Raw genomic sequence first — 6,240 nt, 5'->3', positions numbered from 1 at the left:
TTTTTTTTTACATGACAGATTATTTCTGATATGATTTCCTCTTTAGCCACCTGGAGTTGTTTAATTCACTTCCTGTCATTTCTGAGAGTTCAGGGGTGTGCCTTCCAGTTTCTACTATGCTGATGTCTCCTGGACTTCTAGGTAGACTAGGGGCCTGAGATTGCTTTTTTCACCTCTGTCTCATCATTTTCTTTCAGAAAGAACTCTTTATTTTGTTTTCTGTGATAATCCATGTGAAAATTTTTATCCTAAGTAGCAACATCACTACTGTCAAGGTCAGTCTAGGAAAAGTCTATCCTTTAAGGATATCTTCTGTGTCAGAGATTGTTGTTTGTGTCCTGCCTGTTTTCCCAATTTATTGAGAGTAGGATGTTGGTCTCTGTTTGGCAGTTTTCTCCATCTTTAGGTATAGGACTATGGTGAGTTTATTACCCCAGGCATCCCAATATTGTTACCCAAGAGAGAGCAAGTGGATAAAACAGATATGACATCCTAGCTACAGCAGTGTAATTAACAGTAATGATAACATCAGGCAAGATTTAGAAATTGACAAATTTTGGTAAATATTAGTTTGTGCTTTTTAAAAACTTATTTATTTATTTGGTCCAGGGTCTCACTATGCAGCTTGGACTTGTAGTGACCCTCCTGTCTCAGCCTCCCAGCAGTGGGATTGTGGGCATGTAGCAGCATGCCTGGTTTGTGTGGTGGGCACAGCACGCCCAGGATTACTTGGCTGGCATGGCATGCACTACCGGGAATAGAACCCAGCTCCTTGCGTTTGCTGGGCAGGTACTTGGCCTGCCAAGGCACCTCCCCAGCCCCTGGTTTGTACTTTAGACCACAGAAGCAAAGCTTATAGTTATATAACAGAAGGAATTTACACATTGGGAGTTTGTATGCAAAGCGTTTCCTCTTGTTACAGTGGACTGACTCTGCTTTTCTCTGGCCAGGTGAGTTACCAGGTTCTTGGTGCTTCTGGTCACTTAGGGTGATGGGCCAGGCACCTGGATTCCTCTGGTCTAGCTGGTTATCTATGGTTCCCAGCCAGAGCCCTATGCATGGGAAGAATGTGTTCTTTTGCCAAGGGTTGTTCTTGTTTTTGTCTTACATTTGTTATTTACCTTTATGGGTTTAACTGAGCCTGTTACGTTCTTGCTGTGGATTTCAGTTACCCTTCATTTCACTTTACTTGTTATTGTGAGCTTTCTTTATAAGTGTCTTATGTAATAAAGATGCTCATTTTATTTTTTTATTTATTATTTTTATTTTTTGATTTTTTTGCTGGAACTAGGAATTGAACTCAGGCCCTTGAGCTTGCCAGGGAAGCGCTTATTCTACTGAGCCATCTCCCTGGCCCCTAAAATTTTTAAGTATGGTAACAAATAATGGTTGGTTAAAAGCAACATGGTAGCAGTAGATTTTATGGAAAATCCTTGTGTATATATACAGAGTGTGTGTGTGTGTGTGTGTGTGTGTGTGTGTGTGTGTCTATGTGCAAACTTTAGTGTGAGGAATATGAGAAGCAGTAACAATACAATTGGGCCAAAGAAAAAATATTATTTTTTCTTAGAAGGCACTCACAGTATTCATAATGTGGTATGGTGCTGTGTGAAGTGGGCTTAGCCTAACTGTGGTCTCAACTGCCCCAGAAGGCCGACGGGCGCACTACTACGTCCATCCCTTGCTGGCTAGCATGTGCAGCGTGCAGTCCTGTGCTCGGCGGGCTTCTCCTGAGAGCAGGATGCTGCCTCAGAGAAATCAAGATGGCGCGCTCACTAATATGATGTGAGTCCCAATTTCACATGACACAAAGCTTTGAAGTTATTTTTTAAAAGAGAAGAATAGGGCTGGTGAGATGGCTCAGTGGTCTGAAGCACCTACTTAGAACAGGCTTAGCTAAAGCATCAGGGACCGCGGTTCAATCCCCCAGCACCACATGCCAGCCAGCCCCTCCCCCTGGTGGGCTGAGCTGGCCACACACACACACACACACAAATAAAAATTTTAAAAAAGAGAAGAATAAAACAAATAACAAGAACAAAGGCAATAATAAAGCAACATTAAACAGTAAAAAAATGTACAGAATTTCAAAATAAGAATAAAAAATTAAGGGCTAGCCAAATAGCTCGGCAGATTACATCACCTGCAAGCAGGCTCAGGGGCCAGGGGTTCAATCCTCGGGCTTGCTGTGCCAGCCCCACTCCTGGGCATGCTGAGAAGGCAATTGAGACTGGGCGTGGTGGCGCGCCTGTAATCCCACCTCTTGGGAGGCTGTAAACAGGTGGATACCTACAACTCTGATCTAGTAGTAAGACTCCGAACACCCTGTAGACCCTTCCCTAAAAAAATAAAAAAAGAGTAAAAAATTAATAATGAAAAAGGCAATGGTTATTATAGTATATATTGTTATCATCAAATCTGTTGCACAGATTACCAGAAACATGACAGATTGATCAAGCAATTAAACATTAACTCTTCCCTTCAATAAACCTTAATTTAGGGGATTGGGAGATGGCTCAGTAGAATAAGTGCTTTCCTGGCAAGTGCAAGGCCTGAGTTCAATGCCTGATTCCACCAAAAATAAAGTTTCTTAAAAACCTTAATTTTTCCCTTGTTCTTTTAATGGTATTTTTTTTTAGTTCATGTTAAAGAGAGTATAGAAGGCCCAGGGAGATAGCTCAGTAGAGTCTGGCAAGCACAAGCTCCTGAGATCAACCCCTAGTACCGCAAAAATAAATAAATTTTTTTAAAAAGGTAAAATTTGTGTGTGTGTGTGTGTGTGTGTGTGTGTGTGGCCAGCTCAGCCCACCAGGGGACAGGGCTGGCTGGCATGTGGTGCTGGGGATTGAACCGCGGTCGCTGTGCTTTTGCTTAGCTTGTTGTAAGTAGGTGCTTTAGACCACTGAGCCATCTCACCAGCCCAAATGTTTTTAAAAAATATTTTTTTAAAAAAAGTAATAAGCGCCTGGGAGATGGCTCAGTGGAATAAGCGCTTCCCTGGCAAGTGCAAGGGCCTGAGTTCAATCCCTGGTTCAAAAAAAAAATTGTAGACAAATACTGAAATGTGAAAGATATAAGAGGTAGACAGAGTGAATTTTAGAGAAATATTTCTGAAATCAATACATAGCATAGATTAATAATAGATTGCACTAACAAAGTGATTCTAAAACATAAATTAAAAAATCTGTAATTTTGCAAAGTGTGTAGGAGTTTAGATTTGAATTTACCTAAATGTTAAAGTCATTAATAGCTATCTATATGCTCATCACAAAAATGTGTAACTCTTCGTTTATTCAAAAAGTTTTACCAAACTTCAATAAGAATATTTTTTTTTTGGCAGAACCGGCGATTGAACTCAGATCCCTGCATTTGCCAGTCAAGCACTTATCTTACCGAGCCATCTCCCCGGCCCCAATAAGAATATTTTTATTCTTTCCTTCTTTCGTGAGTTGCCAGGCCAGCCAGATTGCTCAGTGGATTAAAACATCTGCTTAGGCAGACCTAGAGACTGGGGTTGGATCCCCAGCATGCCATGCTGGCCTGACCCCCAGGGCACTGAGACAGCGATTGGCACTGGGCTTGCTAGTGCACACCTGTAATCCTAGCACTTGGGAGGCTGAAAACAGGAGGATCACTATGAGTCCTATCTCTGTAATGAGACCCTGTACTAAAAATACATAAAAATTTTAAGAAAGGAATTGCTTCTTTTACAAGCATCTTTTGCATATTCTGGACATTTTTTCATTATGCACTATGTGAGTTGTAAGCACCATTATCTTTCATTACCTGGATGTGTTTTGCATCAGAGCATGTTGAGTAATTTTTAAAAAATAATTTGCTAAAATGAAGAAAAAGTTATTTGCTGAACCTCAGTTAATCTATTGGGTCTTCTGTCACTTGTGCTTTGGTATCACATCTTCAAAATCATCGTCTCCCCGCGGCCTGTGTTGCCATGTACTGCTTCTGTAGCTTTAGCCCTTACCGTTCCATCCGCACTTTCCGTCTGCCGCGTGTATTCTCTGGGATACAAGTCCATCTATCATGCTGATGCCACCTATTCCCAGCCTCGAACCTGGCCGCCCACCCGTGAGGAACCGCCTGCACATAAGCCAGGGGTTAATTTTGAAACCCGACACATTCCAGGCACTCTGTCACTGTCCTCATACCACTGCTACAAATAATTGCTGTTATGTGCCAGGATGTTTCATAAGGAGATCAATCAACTGTACTTTGTTCAAGATTGATGTTTGTTCTAAATATCTTATGATTCTATATACATTTTCACATGAACTTGCCTATCACTGTCCCCAACAAAGCAATAGAGGTTTCCCTACCGGAAGTCCATGTAAATCTGCCTACCAGCACCAGAGTTGAATCCAGGTAACATATTTACGCATCTTGTAAAAAAGTGGAACACTGATAGGAATATCCTTCCCTTGCACACTACTTTTCCTGTAAATTTTTTGGCTTATCTTGAAAATTAAGGGACTTTGGGGCCGGGGAGATGGCTCAGTAGGATAAGCGCTTGACTGGCAAACACAAGGATCTCAGTTCAATTCCCGGTTCCGCAAAAAAAAAAAAAAAAAGAAAAAGAAAATTAAGGGACTTCTTAGAAGATCAGAATAGACGACCATATCAAATTGGCTCATTTAGTGTATAATTATTGATTATGTGGATCAGTGGGACTCAACTTCTTTTTCACAGATGTGAAAAGACACCTTAAAAAAGAATAAATGAGTGAGCAGAGCAAGAAGGGAGGTGATAGCAGTCAGAGAAGTAAGAAATTACAAAAAGTTGGTGTTGCCTTTTACAGCTAGATGTTACCCTGAAAGCCACATGAGCTCATGAGTGGGACTCAGGTGGGGTGACTATCTTAGAGGGTTGACCCTCATGTGTGGGTGAGCACACTCTGAGTTTATAGCTGAATGCAGTGTTGTGAGGTGAAGCCTGATTAGAGAAGGGGCCAGGAGAGGGCTCAGTGGAATAAGCGCTTCCCTGGCAAGTGCAAGGGTCTAAGTTCAATCCCCAGTTCCTCAAAAAAAAAGTAAAAAATAAATGATTAGAAGAAGTGGGTCACAGTGGGTGTGGCCTGAATAGGGTGTCTCTCTCTCACTTCTCTCTTCATCTCTTTGTGCTTTCTGCCTCTCGTGGCACCAACCGTCTCCTTTGCCCCATCCCCTGCCACACCACCCTGCACTGGAGCCAGCTGACTGTGGACTGATCCCTCTAGTAACTGAGAGACAAGGGCTGGGAGTATAGCTTAGTGCCACAGTGCTTGCCTAGCAAGTGTCAAGTAGTGAATTTGATTTCCAGTATCAAAAGACAGAAAAAGAAAAGAAACTGAGACACAAAATAAGCCCCTCCTCCTCCTCCTTTAAGTCCTTACAGGGGGTAGTGGATATAGTCTTGGCACTGAGGAAATAACGCAGATGTTAGTACCAAAGAAGTGGGGTAATTGCTGTGATGATGCCCAGCTATAAGATTCAGAATCTTTTGGAACTGGTTCATGAAATGTTTGAAAAGTTTAGAGATTCCACCTGGAGAAACAGACACAGAATGCTATGAGCAAGCTAGATGGGAAATTCTGGCCACAGCTCAGAATACTGGGACAGAATGACCTTATTACCAGCTGGACTCAAGGTCTGGCAAAAAAAATTGTCTGCATTTTGCTTCTATCCTGAGATATTGAGGTAGACTGAGATTCAGAGCAACCACTTAAAAAGTCTGTTGTAGCAACTTTTAGGACAGTGTCATGTTGAGGTGGTGGCATGGGTATGGCTGGCAGTGTTTAGCCACCTCTACTCTGAGAATTAAAAAAAAGTGGAGGACAGATGAATGATTTAAAAAATTTTGAGTTTGGCCACAAAGGAAGCTTTGGTAAAGTGTGAACATGCAAAGATGGAGCAGAGAAAAACTTGGTTGCTGGAGAGATTCACATTTTGAAACAGCGTACTAGTTTACAGCAGGACAATGAGGAAAATGCATGTAGGAAATCTGAGGAACCAATAGGGCCTTCCTCTTTGCAGGAACAAACTTGCAAAGGTGAAAGACTTTGCTTTGAGAACAGAACCCTGAGTCACAAGATTGGAAGTGGACACAAAAGTAGATCCCACAGGGTTTAGTGTGCAGGCTCCCCACTAAGGCACTTGAGGTCCTTGCAGGTTCTGTGACCTTGCTAGGAAATGTGATCTAATGCACATTGTGCTCATTCTTTTTTAAAAAAATATATATTTGGGGGGG

Source organism: Octodon degus, unplaced genomic scaffold (genome assembly GCF_000260255.1).
Source record: "Octodon degus isolate 3935 unplaced genomic scaffold, OctDeg1.0 scaffold00002, whole genome shotgun sequence".
NCBI lineage: Eukaryota > Metazoa > Chordata > Mammalia > Rodentia > Octodontidae > Octodon > Octodon degus.
Note: the sequence above shows the minus strand (reverse complement) of the source record.